Raw genomic sequence first — 19014 nt, 5'->3', positions numbered from 1 at the left:
GGTTTATCTATCCAAATAACCCCTGAGTTGCCTATGCATGTCCAAAGTATGCAGCACCTCTCACTATCAAATTGGAGACAGGGGACAAAAATAGGCAGATTAATAGACTGATTCAGTGATAGCTCATTAACTACCTTAGGCATAAAAGAAGGGTAAGCAAGGACACCCTGTCCTCATGAAAGACCAAAAAAGGAAGACAAGCAATAAGGGCCGTCAACTCAGACACCTGTTTGGCAGAATTAAGAGCTAATAAAATAACAGTCTTTCAGGAACAATGTAGCAAGAAAACTGAAGCAGCAGTCTCAAAAGGAGCCTGAGTCAACTTCTCCAAAACAAAATTAAGATCCCGGGGGGAGAAAGAATAGGCTTCCTGGGAGGTCTAATATTAAGGACACATTTAAGAAATTGTTTAACCTGAAATCTAGAAGGTATAGGAGGAGAAAAAGGCAGACAAGCCGAGATAGCTGATAAGTGAGCCTTAACAGAAGAATAGGCCAAACCAGCATTGAGCAACTCACACAAATAAGAGAGAGCCAAAGGAACATCCACAGTAAGTGGGTCCAGGTTATGAGGGAGATACCAAAGAGAAAACCTCTTCCATTTGGATTAATAGGATTTTCTGTTAGTAGGTTTTCTGGCCTCCTGCAGGATTTGCAGCACGCTCAGATTAGAGGTGTCTGTGAAGACTCAAAATCCTATCACCCACAGTGTCAGTTGAAGCGTGGACAGGTGGGGATGGATGAGAGATCCCTTGTCTTGTGTGATTAGATCCACTCTGTGAGATAACTTGTGGTAATTGCCCCTGGCTAGATGCAGAAGTAGAGGGAACTAGTGCTGTCGTGACCAAAAGGGAGTCACCAACAAGATTTTGGGAGCCTCCCGTTGAATCTTGAGCAGGACTTTCAGAATGAGAGGAAGGGAGGGAATGTATAACAAAACACCCCCTTCCATGAAAATGAGAAGGTTTCCACCTTCCACACCAGAGGACTTGGACTCTGGCACAAAATAGAGGAAGTTGTCTGTTCAGAGGGGAAGCAAAATGATCCAATTGAGGAGTACCCCACTGGCAGATAACGTACAGAAACACATAATTGTGAAGCATCCATTCATGGGATTGAGTTAAGGACCTGCTCAGAGTGTCTGCCATAATGTTCTGGCCGGAAGGGATATAAACTGCCTGATGAATCACTTGATAGCTTGATAGCAAGATCCCATACCAGACGTGCCAACTGGCAAAGAAGATAAGATCTTGTTCCTCACTGTTTGCTCATATACCAGATCACTGAGGTATTGTCTGTGAACACCTTGAGTGACCCTCAAGAGAAAAGAGGATGAGAGGCCTGAAGAGCCAGAAGAGCTCTCATCTCTTTGACAATGATGTGCTCCTTCTGCTGATGAGCGACCACATCCCGGTACTTTTTAGGTAGCCAAATGTCTCCCACCATCACATGTCTGAAGCTTCTGTGAACAATTCTTGAGAGGGAAGAGAGTATGAAAAGTGATCCCTGGATTCAGAGACAACTGCTGAATCCACCAGTGAAGTTCTGTCTGAGACAAGGCAGAAGAGGAACTGCAAAGTCTAGAGGATGTGCATGTTGGAGCCACACTTATATCAGAGACCACTGAAACTTTCTAATATGAAGTTTGGCCAGAGGGAGCATCAGATTGGTGGATGCCATAAAACCCAGAGCTCTCAGAAGCTTCCTGGTGGTAATAGAACCAGAGGAAGAAGAGTGTGAAAGAAAGAAATGAGAGTTAAGGCCTTTGGAGCAGTTAGGGATGCAAGCACTGGCACCGTCTGAATCCTGCAACCCAGAAAAACATGATCCTGAGAAGGAGTCAGAGAAGACTTTTTGAAATTTATAGTGAATCCCAGGTTCTGAAGGAAGGAAATGGCAGAATGAAGATTTTGTAACAGGGTCTCTGGAGAGGATGCCTGAATCAACAGAACATCTAAGCAAAGGAAATATTTGGATCCTGCCAAAAACAATTACAGGAGCAAGACATTTGGTGAACACCCATGGGGCAGTAGAAAGGCCAAAGGGTAAAGGAAAGAACTGAAAATGCCAGGAAGCAACAGAGAAATGCAAAAACTTCCTGAAAAGAGGATGGATTGGAATATGGAGGTAAGCATCCTTGAGATCCAGAGACACCATATAGGCCTGAGAGAGAGCAACAGGGGAAACAGAATTTGAAGGGACAACATCTGAAAGGAAGGCACTTTTAGAAAAGTGTTTAGATGAGAGAGGTCTAGAATAGGTCTCCAAGTGCCCTCTTTTCTGGGCACTAGAAACAGTCTGGAGGAGAATCCTTTTCCCCCTTTGGGACACAGGCACCTCTTGACTAGTACCCTGAGTAAAGAGATTTTGAAGAACCTCTGGGAAAAAGGGAAGTTGTTTCAGAGGAGGCTGAGGAATACCCATAAAAGGAGGATGGGATTTCCACACCATGAAGTACCTCTGATGAATAATTGACAGAACCCAAGAATCCTGAGTGATCTGAAGCCAAACAGGAAGAGAAAGAGAATCGTGAAGACAAAGAGGAATGTGGCTGGAAAGATGTGGATAGTCATACAGCATCTGGTTTGTCCAGAAAGGAAAACTTCTGAGTCCCTGAAAATTGAGTTGCCTTAGAAGGAGTAGCGCATTTGCCACTCTTTATACCTTTAGGAGAAGGGTGGGGTTGCCTATGAGCAAAGACAGGCTTAGTGGGGTAATTTCTCTGAAATTTAGGCACAGAAGAAACAAACGCACGTTTTAGCTCCTGTAAGGCCTTACCCTTATCCTGAAGGGACTTAAACAAACCAGCAGCAGCTTCTCCAAACAGAAGTTTAGAATCAAGAGGAGCATCCATCAACTTAGCTTTAATATCATCAGGTAGAGGTTGAAGCCTAAGCAAAGAATACCTCCTCATCAATGAACCAAAAACAGTATCCCTAGAAGAGGCATCTGCTGCATCATAACTACATTCAATACAGTAATGAATGACTTGAGAGGAAGTCCCTAGCAAGGAAAGAACAGAAGTTTTACCCTCAGAGTCTGGAAAATCAGAAATAAGTTGCCAAGCCTGAGAAAAAAAGATCCAGCACATACCTAGACATATTGGTCTCATAATTAATAGTCCTAAAAGCTGGGGTTGCAGGAGTATAAACCTTCTTACCTAACCTTTCCATAGCTCTGTTATCTTGTCAGAAGGCAATAACTTGGGCAAAGAAAGCAAATGAGATGACTTATCAGAGACTACAGACACAACAGAGGGGTCAGCAGCAGGACATTTATATAGGAAAGAACAATCCTCAGGCACCCTTTAAATCCTGTCAGGTTTCTTGGGAGCAGGGGGCAGAGAATCAGGTGCATGAGAGGCATGAGAGGCATTGGAAAAATCATCTAGCATAGCAGCCAAAGGAGGAGAAATAGCTGCAGGTTTAGGACATTCCAACCGCAGCAACTCATAGTACCTCTTATGGATATCAGAGACCTGAGCACAATCCCACTTAAAAAGAATTCATCATCCTAGAGAGTGCGTCCCCAAAGGAAATTTCCTCAAAAGTATATCTGGGCTAATAGATTTCTTATCCTATGACTCATAGTCTAAAGAGAATTAATTTGAATAGAATAAGTCGGGGATTCATTATCTGAACCCAAATAATCCTTAGAAGAATCTTGTTCTCTAGGCCTTTTAAGGGAGTAGAGGAACAAGGAGGAGCAGGAATTGAAACCCCTTGAGGAGGCTTTAAGGACATTAAAGCAGTAAATAGCCCCTGAGTGAAGGCCTGCCACTCACTTTGTGAATACCTAGGAGCAGAAGAAACATGTTTAATTTTTTGTTTTTCTTTTTAAGGAAATATCCCCTCCAAAAAACTGAGAAGGCTCAGACCCAAGACAACAGCTCAGAACCATAGCAGGAACTTCTTCCCCAACTAAAAACAGAAGAACTCCCCTAGGCCCCTCAGAAAAAATCAACCATGGCTCCCTCTGAATGTTTGAGAGGATGCCTGCAAAATCTCCTCAGGCGTGATGCCAACCAGACCCTCACCGGCCTCTGACACAGTCGTGGCAGAGAAATCTGATAACACAGCCAAGCGGGACTCCAGGCTTGTAATGACCTCAACAGAAACACCTGGCAGAGGCCGGACAGAGGAAGTGTCCAGTTGTACTTCTTTCAGCTTCTTCTTTCCTAATGGCTGACCCTTGGGGCAGGAGATTCCTTCCACTGTATCTTTAGTGAGAAGCTTAAGATGCTGGTTCTGAAGATACAAGGAAAGGGAAGAAAGTCTACTGTGAAGGGATTTTTGGAACAAACGCCTGACAAACAGAACAAGACATATAGTCATGAGAACTTCCTAGACAGAAAATACCCTTATTGTGGTGGTCTTTATGGGGAATCTGTCTACCACACTGGCATTTACTCTTCCTGGATGACATTGACCTCAAGAAGCAAAAACAAAGTAGAAAAAGATAAAATCCCCAATGGGGCACTTATGCATAACTGAACAGAAGTAAGCAAACAGATGTGGGTAGTCATTGGAGAATGAAAACATGTTCAACTGGCAAAAAACAGACACTGGTAAACAGACCAATGGTAAAAAGATACGTTCAGACTGGCAGCAAAGAAGTTCTGATTATGGTAGACCTGAACATCACCTTTATGCCCTATGATATGCAAGGAGCATTTGCATGAAGTTCAGCATTCCTTTTAAAAGCAACAAGTAGTCTTTGGTAGACTGGCCGGATATTCAGGCTTCCACGACAGGGAATCCCATCTATTAAGAACACTGCAGCAGTGAATGTTAGGACATCTACCGTTATGATAAGTTTACTTACACAACACTGTACTATATTCTTCATATTGATCACTTCTGAAGTAGCCTAAGATATATGGGTAGATTATCTTAGCTTACAAATTTTGGGAGGTGGAAGAAGAATAGTCCTGGAACTCCTGGAGAATAGACTTTTCAAAGCTTTATCTAGACGTATAGAACGAATCAAGCTTACAGTGCTTTGCAAAAGTATGTACAAAAGACCAAGTTGCTGGTTCTAGAATACTTCTAGCAACTACACCTTTCTAAAAAGGTATAAATGAAGCTGAAGCCAAGGGCCTGGTAGAGTGGGGCTTGGCTCTGCCTGGAACAGCTTTGTTGTGGTGAGTATAACAAAAGGCAATATCCTTCGAGAACCATTTGGAAAAAGTCTGCTTTGACACAGGTTATCCCTTCCTCTTACCTTCAGAAGACATGAACAAGTGATCCAAAAATCAGAAAGATATAATTCTGACAAGATAATACCTGAGTTTTCTATGACTATCAAAGGTATGGAGTGTCCATTCCCCCTCATTTTGAGTTTCAGGAAAGAAAATGGGGAGATGACTTGTTTGTCTTAAAAAGACTTGGATATCACTTTAGGCATAAACGAAGGATTACTTCTTGAAGAATCCCTGTCCCTGTGGAAAATGAGATAGGGTTGACTTACCATAAGAGCTTGCAGTTCAGATACCTTTCTGCATTGGTCAGAGCAATCAATAAAACTGTTTTCCCTGTTAATAACTTCAAGTCAGACAAGTTAGCTGGCCCAAATGAAGCAGCTGTTAGCTTTTCCAACACAAACGTAAGATCACAAGGAGGGTCCACCAGTTTGATTTGAGGCCTCTTATGCAAAAACACTTTCAAAAACCTTTTGACATAAGAATGCATTGAGAGGGAAGGATCCATGGGCAGACATTCTGAAATGGCTGGTAAATGAACCTTGATAGAGGAATAAGAAAGGCCATATGATAGTAAATCAAACATATATTATAAAACTGGAAAACAACTAGCCTTGAATGGGTGCTGATTATGTTGCTGGCACCAACTGGAAAACCTTTTCCATTAGCTAATATATGATTTTCTAGTAGCAGACTTTTTTGCCTCCATTAGTCCCTGCTGCACATCCTCCATAAGTAGGTGCCTAAAGAGAAATAAGACCCTATCATCCAGGCAGTCAACTGAAGTTGATTGATGCTGGGTTGTATTAAACACCTCTGTTCTTGTGTTAGTAGATTCAGTCTGTGAGGAAACTTATGGAGATTGCCCCTGGCTATTTCCATAAGAGAGGAGAACCAAGATTGACTGGGCCAGAAGGGAGTCACCACAGTGATCCTGAGGGTTTCTTCTGAATCTTCAGAAGTACTCTGGATATTAGTGGAAAGGGTGGAAAAGCATACAGGAATATTCCTGCCAAAGAAAAAGAAAAGGCATCTGTCTAACAGGCCTTCTTACATGAAGTCCCACAGCAGGATCTTGCAAGCTGATTTTTCAAAAAGGAGGCAAAGAGGTCTACTTGAGGAACTCCCCATAGGTTTATTAAATCTTGGAAAACCCCCATCTAGTTTCCATTTGTGAGGGCCTGGCCTTGTCCTGCTCAGCTTGTCTGTCCAGAATTGTGCTGACAGAATGTAGGGTGCTTGTAGAGTGAGACTGTGCTCCAAAGTTATAGTCTAAGCTAATATGGTTTGTCTAAAGAGGGGATATGACCTGGTTTCCCTTTGCCTATTGATGTACCACATCACTATGGTATCATCTGTAACAACTTGGAGAGGTTCTGGGGACCAAAGATGATTCAGAGAGTTAAGTGCCTTGATCAAGCCAAGCAAAGTCTGAGGCATCTGTGGTGAATGACTGCTTTGGAACAGTGAGGGTGAAGGTGAGACCTGGATTTAGGAATATCTGTTGGGTCCACCAAATGATTTCCCCTTCTGACAAACCCCAGCACTGGGATCTGAAAAGACAAAGGGTGCTGGTGCTAGGACCAAAGAAACTACAGGTACCACTGCATTTTTCTCATATGGGGTCTTATCAGGGGTATCATGAGAATTGCAGAAGCCATGATACCCACAATTCTGAGGTACTTCCTTGCTGTGACCAAAGTCTAACAGGAAAATCCTAGAAATATATCTAGATCTAGATCTATGTTTTATGAGGAAGAAAAGCTCTTTGAACTGTGGTGTCTAGATGACATCCCAGAAACACAATCATATGAGAAGGAGTCATGAAAGAGTTTTGAATATTCTCTTGGAATCCCAGTTTGTGCAAGAAATCTGTCACCCAAGAGAGAGAGAGAGAGAGAAAGAGAGAGATTCCTGACATTTTGAAAATGACTGCAAAGATAAGCAAGTTATCTAAATATGGAAAAATGTGAATACCCTGTATCCTGCAATGAGCTATAACTGGAGCTAGACACTTTGTTAAGACTCTTTTTGCAGTCCAAAGGATAAGGCGGAGAATAGATAATGTGATGCAGACACACAGAACCTTGACAAAATGCCTGAAGTCTTGATGAAAAGGGATATGATGATATGTATCTTTTAAATCTAATGTTACAAGGAAACTTGAATGAGGAAGAAGATGTAACATGTTGTGAATGACATCATTTTGAATATCTGCCCTGTCAGAAATAGGTTTAGGAAAGAAAGAAAGATCCAGAACTGTTCTCCAAGCATTTTCTTTCTTTGGTACTAAAAACATCATAGAATAAAATCCCTTTCCCTTCTGTAAAGGAGACAGGTCTATCACTCATTGGGAGAACATGTGAAGAAGGCCAGGTGGAAAAAAAGGAGTCTGGTCTGGAGGATGAGGAAACACCCCCAGAAAGGAGTCCCACTGCCTTGATAAATCATCTTCAAAACCAATTTTTCAGAAACTGTTTCCAAAGAGAAAAATGGAGAGTGAGACTTTCTGGAAGAAAAAAGGGGCACCATGGAGGGTGGGGACAATGTCCATTATATAATCATTCTGACTTATTGTACTGTCTTTGGCTTTGGGAAATTCCAAAATTATTCTAGGAACCTCCTTGCCATTTCCTCTTAAACGTGACTTTGCCTGTATTTTGTTGACGCTGTTTATTTTGTTTCTTTCCAAAACTGGATAACTTGGATTGAAAAATCTTAAGAGATTCCTAGTATCAGCTTACCCTTTGATCACACTTTTTGATCACCTCTGCAGCAGAGGAGCCAAAAGATAAACCTCTATCTAAAGGAGAATTTAAAATCTGAGACGTTCTGAGAATGCAGCGGGTCCTCATCAGCTGCAGAGGATGTGGCTGACAACCAGTCCATAGTGGCTGTAGGTGCTACACCAGAGGGATCTGGGGTAAAAAATGAGTGGTTTATGGTACAACTAATGGCCACAACAGAGTCACCCACCTGCAGATGAGAAAAATTGCTAGCCTGTTGTGATGGCCAAGGCTGTTTGCTTAACTTTTTCTATTACTTTTTTCACTTGTGGCTGGAAGAAGGACTGACTATGGGATTGACAGTGTTCCATGGTCAAGGTGAAAATGTTGCCTCTTTGCAGCTAAAGGCAAGCAGCAAATACTGTTAAAAAAAAGTGTTTAAAATTCTCTTTGTTCAAAACCAAACACAGTAAAAAGCACTTTAAAACACTTGCAGTCTCCACAAAGTAAAATAAACACAAGTTTGCCACAGAATAAATTATTTACATTTACTATAAACAACTTTAAAACTGACAGGAAAAAAGACCACTTTCACTTAAAAGTGCAGTCTCTTGACAGTCCATTAAAACACATGGTCCAAGATTTAACAGAATAATAAACTGTTAATAATAAACAAAATATAAATAATAGAAGTTTTTCCCCCCAAGGGGACTTATCTGCCCAACAAAGGAGCAGCACAAGCCAGCCTTCAATCCTCGAAGGAGGTACTGTTTGGCAGCAGTAAAGCTCTGAAGGGTTTGATACCAAAACTTGCCTTTTAGTCAGCTTAGCTTGATCTGCCAGACAGTTGGGGTGCAAAGAAAGGTTTCATGAAGTTTGGTACCTGACTGTCTGTTATACTCTTGGCAGGATTTAATGCTATAGCTTACACTACTGCCACAGTAATTAATATGAAGAACATCCAATTAGTACATCTCATCCCTGTATAATCTCTTTATAGGCTGTCTGATGATTCTCTACTACTCTTTGACAACCTCTAACATTCCAAGAGATAGCTGTCTTTAAATGCCCTATATACCTGAATAAGTTGTACTCTTAAATATCTATATGAGACAAGTTTAGATATCTTTCAGAATAACTTAAACATTCACATACATGGATGCCAATGTTATATTTGTGTTGTGCTCTTTACAGCTTACTTATGCTAGTTTTCTTATAAGGTTACAATATAATTATTATTCCATACCCTAGTTTGGGTCTGATGTAACTTAGAAACAATGATTTCATAATTTCTGATTTTCTAGACATAATACATTTTTTATACAGCTTATTGTTTTACAACTTTCATTAAACATTTGGTTGATAAGATAAGGAAAAGTTAAAACTGAGTCTATCTATATACCCAGGTCCTTTAATGAATCCATAGTTTTAATCATTGCATGCTGTATTCAGTACTGACTCTTCAATTTATGTCTTCCAAATCTCATATACTTATTGTTTGATGTATTCATCATTGTATATCTCCCTTGTACCCAAATGCTCAATTTAGTCAAGTTATTTTGCAGACATATCCTATCTGTAACATATGTAATCAGTTTACTAATTTTAAAGTCATCTGTATACTGACTATAGAACACCGCAAATGAAAAGGACAGATCTGTAAGATACAATCAAAACAAGTTTGTGCCTAATACTGAACCCTGTGGGGCAACCTTGACTATAACATAGAATTTCCCCTGCTTAACTGCTTAATAATACTTGCCATGCTCATTGGTAAGGCATGCAGCTCTCCATTTTATCAGGATTACATTAATATCTAATAGTTCTAATTTATTGATCATTGCTTTGATTATGACACTATTAAAGGCTGAAGATAAGTCTATACAAATTACACAGCAGCACATTTTTTTAAATTTAGCTGTTATTATATTATTATAGAAAATCATATTAGAGGTTGCTCTAGATCTACTTTCAACATGTATGTGCTGATAAATGGTTTCAAGTCCCAGCCTTTCTAATTCTGAAAATAATTTGTCCAAAATAACTATTATTTTTCCACAATAAGAAATTAAACGCACAGTTTTTTTTACTCTGGGTTTATCCTATTCACTTTTCTCTTAACAATGGGTTTAACAAGTGCATGTCTCCAATCTTGTGGAATCTCCCCTTACTGAAATGATCTAGTGAATAACAGATATCATTGCACTGTAATTTCACATTGACGTGTTTTCAGGTCATTGTTAATAATTGTATCCTCCCTGTGCTTTACACACTACTTTTAAAATCTAACCTAATTTAATTTCAGTATCAGAGGTTCCCTGGATGTTGACCTCACAAATTATCTCCCCCTTTGTATACTTGAATTGTTTTTGCATAAGATTTTGTAATTATATCTGCAATTTATTGTGTTTGAGAATAAAATTTAAAATGTATGCACAGATTTTCAATTGTATGTCTTTACTCCTACCACATCTTATATATTTATAAACTGGTTTGCTATTAGATGCAGTATCTTTATATACCTTTTTCTTCAATGTGTTCCTGATCTTGTCTCAAACTACATTTAATTTGTCTGTACACTTTGTTGATTTAATTTTTCAAAGTTACAGTTTGACCTTGTTTCCATTTTTTTTCATATTTTTTATTCTCTCACCTTAATTTAAGTATCTTACTCTTAAGGAAATCATCCTAATTGTGAATGCCTACCTCCTGATGTTAAACATTTTTTTTAATTTTGCGAGTAATTTCCCCTTCAAAAATTGCCAAATTCCTCCTGCTGTCTTTTCACAGAATACATCTCTGTGATTAATTTTGCATAGTGATTGTTTTGCTTCTATGCAGTGTTTCTTAATGTTATGTGTGTTGATTTATGTTTCATTTTGGCAGAATTATCTAGTGGTAGTCTAACCTTTATAATGGTAGGATTACTGTACATCACAATTGGTAAAACGTGACATTAAATAACAATCATTTTCTTAGGAATACAGCAATATCCACTTTGTCCATTACATGGTAGGTTTGTTTAAAATCCTCAGCAATTGTTGTTACTCAATGTACATTGCAAATAATTTACCTACTCATTCCACAGCTATTTTTTTCATACCCATGTTTCATACAAGAAATGTATGAATTCCCCTTGGTCATCAGCACATGAGTTTGATGATCTATACACCTCAACATGTGTTATCTGTTTCAGTCTTGTCTACAGTATTGGTGTTATCATCAAAGAGGTAATAATCACAGGTCATATAATCTTCAATACCTATCATACAACTCCCGGGTCTATATTAAATCAGTGAAAACTCACTTCAACGAATGGTATTTCAATGGAAATGCCTTTCATTGAATTCCGCACTTGAGCCCCCCACACCCCTCACTAATTATATATACCAACTCATAGATCGCACTACAGTGGGGAAAGGACACATTTTCTGATCTTCACTGTACCGCAATCTCAGTATGAATGGTTCAATAGAAGGCATGTTTGATGTAAGTGCACTGAAAATGCCATTTGCTGAACTGAATTTTCGATGAACCCAACACTCCCACCTGATTTTTTATTAGGAAGTCTGTTGCAAAAAAACATACCCTGACATAACTGGTTTCCAGTCATTGCTCTTTAACTCATTACATCCAAGTGATGCCTTCAGGTGTACCTGCAATTAACTCCTACTGATGCTTCTAGGCATCAAATATTGGTTGTTCATATTTGTATCAATAAGTCTAAAAACATGCTATGTACAAGGTTTTAAAATATTTCATCTTAAAGCTTACACAATAACAAACTCAACTGCATTAATATTTGACCCCTGTCTTGTGCAGGAAAATAGTTATTAGCTGTTGATTTATGATATTAATTTATATAGATATAATTTCCATATTTTTTTCTAAATATCTCAGCAACCAAGTAATACAGCAGAACTCCTTAGTCTCATATGAAAACATGAGTGGTTTATGGTACCTTCAATAGCCACAACAAGAGTCACCCACTGCAGATGAAGAATTGCTAGCCCTGTTGTGATAGCCAAGGCTGTTTGTAACTGTGCTTTTTTTTTTTTCACTTGTGGCTGGAAGAAGGACTGACTATAGGATTGACGTGTTCCATGGTCAGGAGTGAAAATGTTGCCTCTTTTGCAGCTAAGGCAAGCAGCAAATGCTGTTAAAAAAAAGTGTTTACAATTCTTTGTTCAAACCAAACACAGTAAAAAGCACTTTAAAACACTTGCAGTCTCACAAAAGTAAAATAAACACAATTTGCCACAGAATAAATTATTTACATTTATATAAACAACTTCAAACTGACAGGAAAAAGATACTTTCATAAAGTGCAATTACCCAGTCTTGACAGTCCATTAAAACAAGGTCCAGATTTAACAGAAGAACTGTTAATAAACAAAATGCAAATAATAAATTTTTTTCCCCCAAGGGGACTTATCTTCAACAAAGGAGCAACTGAAAGCCAGCCTTGATCCTCGAAGAATTACTCTTTAGCAACAGTAAGCTCTGAAGGGAACGATACACCAAAACTTGCCTTTTAATCAGCTTAGCTTGATCACCAGACAGTTGGGGTGCAAGGAAGGTTTCATGTGAAGTTCGGTACCCTGACTGTCTGCTATACTCTTGGCAGGATTTAATGCTATAGCTTACGCTACTGCCACAGTAATTAATATGAAACATCAATTAGTACATCTCATCCCTGTATAATCTCTTTATAGGCTGTCTGATGATTCTCTCGACTCTTCGACAACCTCCTAACATTCCAAGAGATAGCTGTCTTTAAATGCCCTATATACCTGAATAAGTTGTACTCTTAAATATCTATATATGAGACAAGTTTTCTAGATATCTTTCAGAATAACTTCTAAACATTCACACATACATGGATGCCAATGTTATGTTTTATTATTTGTGCTCTTTACAGCTTCACTTCTATGCTAGTTTTCTTATAAGGTTACAATATAATTATTATTCCATACCTCTAGTTTGGGTCTGATGTAACTTAGGAAACAATGATTTCATAATTTCTGATTTTCTAGACATAATACATTTTTATACAGCTTATTGTTTTACAACTTTCACCCAAACATTTGGTTGATAAGATAAGGAAAAGTTAAAACTGAGTCTATCTATATACAGGTCCTTTTAATGAATCCATAGTTTTAATCATTGCATGCGTGTATTCAGTAACTGACTCTTCAATTTATGTCTTCCAAATCTCATATACCTTATTGTTTGATGTGATATTCATCATTGTATATCTCCCCTTTGTACCCAAATGCTCAATTTAGTCAGGATTATTTTGCAGTTATATCCTATCTGTAACATATGTAATCAGTTTACTAATTTTAAAGTCATCTGTATACTGACTATAGAACACCGCACTGGAAAAATGTGAAAAAGGACAGATCTGTGAATACAATCAAGAACAGTTTGTTCAGGCCTAATACTGAACCCTGTGGGGCATTGACCATGACTATAACATAGAATTTCCACATGTAACTGCTTAATAATACTTGCCATGCTCATTGGTAAGGCATACAGCTCTCTCCATTTTATCATTGTGGATTACATTAATATCTAATAGTTCTAATTTATTGATCATTGCTTTGATTATGACACTATTAAAAGAAAAGCTGAAGATAAGTCTATACAAATTACACAGCAGCACATTTTTTAAATTTAGCTATTATTATTATATTATTATAGAAAGGAAAATCATATTAGAGGTTGCTCTAGATCTACTTTCCAACACATGTATGTGCTGATAAATGGTTTCCCAAGTCCCAGCCTTTCTAATTCTGAAAATAACGGTATTTTGTCCAAAATAACTATTATTTTTTCCAACAATAAGAAATTAAACGCACAGTTTTTTTTACTCTGGGTTTCATCCTATTCACTTTTCTCTTAACAATGGGTTTTAACAAAGTGCATGTCTCCAATCTTGTGGAATCTCCCCTTACTGAGGCGATCTAGTGGAATAACAGATATCATTGCACTGTAATTTCACATTGACGTGTTTTCAGTATCATTGTTAATAATTGTATCCTCCTGTGCTTTACACACTACTTTTAAAATCTGCTAACCTAATTTAATTTCAGTATCAGAGGTTCCCTGGATGTTGACCTCACAAATTATCTCCCCCTTTGTATACTTGAATTGTTTTTGCATAAGATTTTGTAAATTATATCTGCAATTTATTATTGTGTTTGAGAATAAAATTTTAAAATGTATGTGCACAGATTTTCAATTCGTAATGTCTTCTACTCCTACCACATCTTATATATTTATAAACTGGTTTGCTATTAGGTCAGTATCTTTATATACCTTTTTTCTTCAATGTGTTCTAGTCTTGTCTCAAACTACGGAGAACAATTTGTCTGTACACCTTTGTTGGTTAATTTTCAAGTTGGTTTGACCTTGTTCCATTTTTCATATTTTTATTCTCTCACCTTAATTTACAAATTATCTTCTCTTAAGGAAATCATCACAATTGTGAATGCCTACCTCCTGATGTTAAACATTTTTTTTAATTTTACAAGATAATTTCCTTAAAATTACCCAAATTCACTCCTGCTGTCTTTTCACAGAATACATCTCTGTGATTAATTTTGCATAGTGATTGTTTTGCTTCTATGCAGTGTTTCTTAATGTTATGTGTGTTGATTTATCTTTCATTTTGGCAGAATTATCTAGCGGTAGTCTAACCTTTATAATGGTAGGATTACTGTACATCATATTTGGTAAAACTTGACATTAAATAACAATCATTTTCTTAGGAATACAGCAATATCCACTTTGTCCATTACATGGTAGGTTTGTTTAAAATCCTCAGCAATTATTTATTTACTCAATGTACATTGCAAATAATTTACCTACTCATTCCACAGCTATTTTTTTCATACCCATGTTTCATACAAGAAATGTATGAATTCCCCTTGGTCATCAGCACATGAGTTTGATGATCTATACACCTCAACATGTGTTATCTGTTTCAGTCTTGTCTACAGTATTGGTGTTATCATCAAAGAGGTAATAATCACAGGTCATATAATCTTCAATACCTATCATACAACTCCCGGGTCTATATTAAATCAGTGAAAACTCATGAATGGTATTTCAATGGAAATGCCTTTCGTGAATTCCGCATGAGCCCCACCCCTCACTAATTATATACCAACTCATAGATCGCACTACAGTGGAAAAGGACACATTTTCTGATCTTCACTGTACGCAAATCTCAGTATGGATATGGTTCAATAGAAGGCATGTTTGATGTAAGTGCACTGAAAATGCCATTTATGAACTGAATTTTCGATGGACAACACTCCACCTGATTTTTATTAGAAGTCTGTTGCAAAAAAACATACCTGACATAACTGGTTTCCAGTCATTGCTCTTTAACTCATTGTCAAGTGATGCTTTCAGGTGTACCTGCAATTAACTCTACTGATGCTTCTAAATTATCAAATATTGGTTGTTCATATTTGTATCAATAGGGTCTAAAAACTTATGCTATGTACAAGGTTTTAAAATATTTCATCTTAAAGCATACCTATTAACAAACTCAACTGCATTTAATATTTGTTGTCTAGTGCAGGAAAATAGTTATTAGCTGTTGATTTAGCAATCATTAATTTATATAGATATGATTTCCATATTTTTTCTAAATATCTCAGCAGCAAGTAATACAGCAGAACTCCTTAGTCTCATATGAAAGTGCTCAGCTAGATGAATACAATTCTGCTTACAGTACGTGTGTAACTTGAGTGCTTGCTGAGATATTAAGTTGTTTATAAAATATTACAAAAGTGATACTGTGTTTACTGTGACTCTGCCAGGAATTCATTTAAGACCTAAAACCTAAAATACTACCACACTAAAAATAGTTTGTGCTGAAGAGATTGCCATTTATGCTTCTTTCATAATCATATGGTTCCAGAGATATGAACATTTGTTTGAAACGTGAGGACATAATTTGATTCTGTCAAAAGGCTTAGGCTGAACTCATTGGAAATTACAATGCAAACTTCCTGAGCTCCACATCAGTTTTATGTGAATGCAACAAATTTTCTAGTAAAAAAACTTTATTATTGATTGGAATACCTATCAAAAATCCAAAAGTTGGATAGGTCTTGTCCACAAGAGCATTTAATAAGCAGGCGGGATAGCATTGAATGACTTTAAGGAAGATTTTCAGTGCTCTTGACCCCTTTTGTTATGCACACATAATATTAATAATGCAATTAAGTATACCTTTTATTCGCAGGCCACAAAATGTGGTATAGGATAGATTTTCTTGATGTCTAAAGCATTAATTAATTTAGGACAGTAGTAGTTATATACATACTCGATATCTATCGGATCACTCAAAAAAATTAGTTAGGTTTTTCTAAAGATTTAAAAGATACAGAGAATGCATGATTACAATTGGTCACTTAATCCAAATCTAGTAAATAAAAAGGATATAATAGATGGAATTATAAAAATATCTGAAAGGTTTAACAGATAGGATGAAGCTTCAGAACATACTCCTGATATTGAATGGGCAGCAACTAAATCCCAAATTAGAGGATTTCTTTTTAAAAGCCTCATATTATAATTAAAACCAAACAATGACATTCAAAATTAGAAACAAAAAAGAGTGGAAGCTACTCGAGAAGAACTGATTCAGAAATTTTAATGCTCAAAAGAAGGAAATGTTGAAGTGTCAAAGGGATCTCTTCTTGCTGCATAGTAAGTGTACTTCAGGAGCATAGGTGTTTAGTGAAATATGCCAATAATGTTCCAAATACCATCAAAAGCATTGGCAAGGATTATAAATCAATCGAAAACAACTGTATTTGGAAATACAATGCAATGACTGATGTATTCTAAAACTGAGGATATTATTGATATTTTGAAAAATTTATACCAAGGTTTATGAGGTCAATCATTAGATCTATACATAAACAGAATAAAGATTCTTGCAAAATTAATTTCCAAAATTAGAGAAGAGAAGTCTGCAGGTGATCTGATTAAACGATCTATCTTCAGAAATGGTATATGTAATTCAACATATGAAAATTTATATGATCCCCAGGTCTGATGGTCTGACGGTTGAATTTTATAAAGAGTTTGCTGATAGTTTTGGTAAGATTGTCTCAATAATATTTAAATATATAATCAGAAATAAAATTAGTGACCCTCACCTTAATGCGTCAAAAGCAATCTTATATACATAAAGCTAATAATTCAGACCCCCAAAGCCTGGACAATTACAGGTAATAGCATTAATAAATGTGGATATGAAAATTCTAACTACCATTATAACATGTAGGTTAAAAAGATTGAAAGTCATTTTTATTTCGAGAACAGGCTGGATTTATAGCAGCTAGACAAACTAGTGATAATACACTTACACTACATGTATGATGATGTATGCTAAACGAAACAACTCTAATATTTATGCCCTTATAATAGATGTGACATTTGATAGGTGGTCTCGGCTTTTGAAATTTTGATGTGTTTGCCTTATTTCAATATGCCACAGGAATTTATTCCAAGATACTACAAATATTATATAGTAATCCTTCTTTTCGTTATATATTAATAGAAGTTATTCTAAAAAGAATACAGATTAAAAAATAATTTACAGCAGGGTTGCCTTGTCCCCTGTTATTTAACCTGTCTTTAAATGCCCTATATACCTGAATAAGTTGTACTCTTAAATATCTATATGAGACAAGTTTAGATATCGTTCAGAATAACTTAAACATTCACATAGATGGATGCCAATGTTATATTTGTGTATTACTCTTTACAGCTTGCTTATGCTAGTTTTCTTATAAGGTTACAATATAATTATTATTCCATACCCTAGTTTGGGTCTGATGTAACTTAGAAACAATGATTTCATAATTTCTGATTTTCTAGACATAATACATTTTTTATACAGCTTATTGTTTTACAACTTTCATTAAACATTTGGTTGATAAGATAAGGAAAAAGTTAAAACTGAGTCTATCTATATACCCAGGTCCTTTAATGAATCCATAGTTTTAATCATTGCATACTGTATTCAGTACTGACTCTTCAATTTATGTCTTCCAAATCTCATATACTTATTGTTTGATGTATTCATCATTGTATATCTCCTTGTACCCAAATGCTCAATTTAGTCAAGTTCTTTTGCGGACATATCCTATCTGTAACATATGTAATCAGTTTACTAATTTTAAAGTCATCTGCATACTGACTATAGAACACTGCAAATGAAAAGGACAGATCTGTAAGATACAATCAAAACAAGTTTGTGCCTAATACTGAACCCTGTGGGGCAACATTGACTATAACATAGAATTTCCCCTGCTTAACTGCTTAATAATACTTGCCATGCTCATTGGTAAGACATGCAGCTCTCCATTTTATCAGGATTACATTAATACCTACTCGTTCTAATTTATTGATCATTGCTTTGAGTATGACACTATTAAAGGCTAAAGATAAGTCTATACAAATTACACAGCAGCACATTTTTTAAAATTTTAGCTGTTATTATATTATTATAGAAAATCATATTAGAGGTTGCTCTAGATCTACTTTCAACATGTATGTGCTGATAAATGGTTTCAAGTCCCAGCCTTTCTAATTCTGACAATAATTTGTCCAAACTAACTATTATTTTTCTACAATAAGAAATTAAACGCAGTTTTTTTTTACTCTGGGTTTATCCTATTCACTTTTCCCTTAACAATGGGTTTAACAAGTGCATGTCTCCAATCTTGTAGAATCTCCCCTTACTGAAATGATCTAGTGAATAACAGATATCATTGCACTGTAATTTCACATTGACATGTTTTCAGGTCATTGTTAATAATTGTATCCTCCCTGTGCTTTACACACTACTTTTAAAATCTAACCTAATTTAATTTCAGTATCAGAGGTTCCCTGGATGTTGACCTCACAAATTATCTCCCCCTTTGTAGACACGAATTGTTTTTGCATAAGATTTTGTAATTATATTTGCAATTTATTGTGTTTGAGAATAACATTTAAAATTTATGCACAGTTTTTCGATTGTATGTCTTTACTCCTACCACATCTTATATAT

This window comes from Protopterus annectens, chromosome 6.part0 (assembly GCF_019279795.1).
Source record: "Protopterus annectens isolate FY-2018-M chromosome 6.part0, PAN1.0, whole genome shotgun sequence".
In the NCBI taxonomy this organism is placed as follows: Eukaryota; Metazoa; Chordata; order Ceratodontiformes; family Protopteridae; genus Protopterus; species Protopterus annectens.
This window is presented reverse-complemented; position numbering follows the sequence as displayed.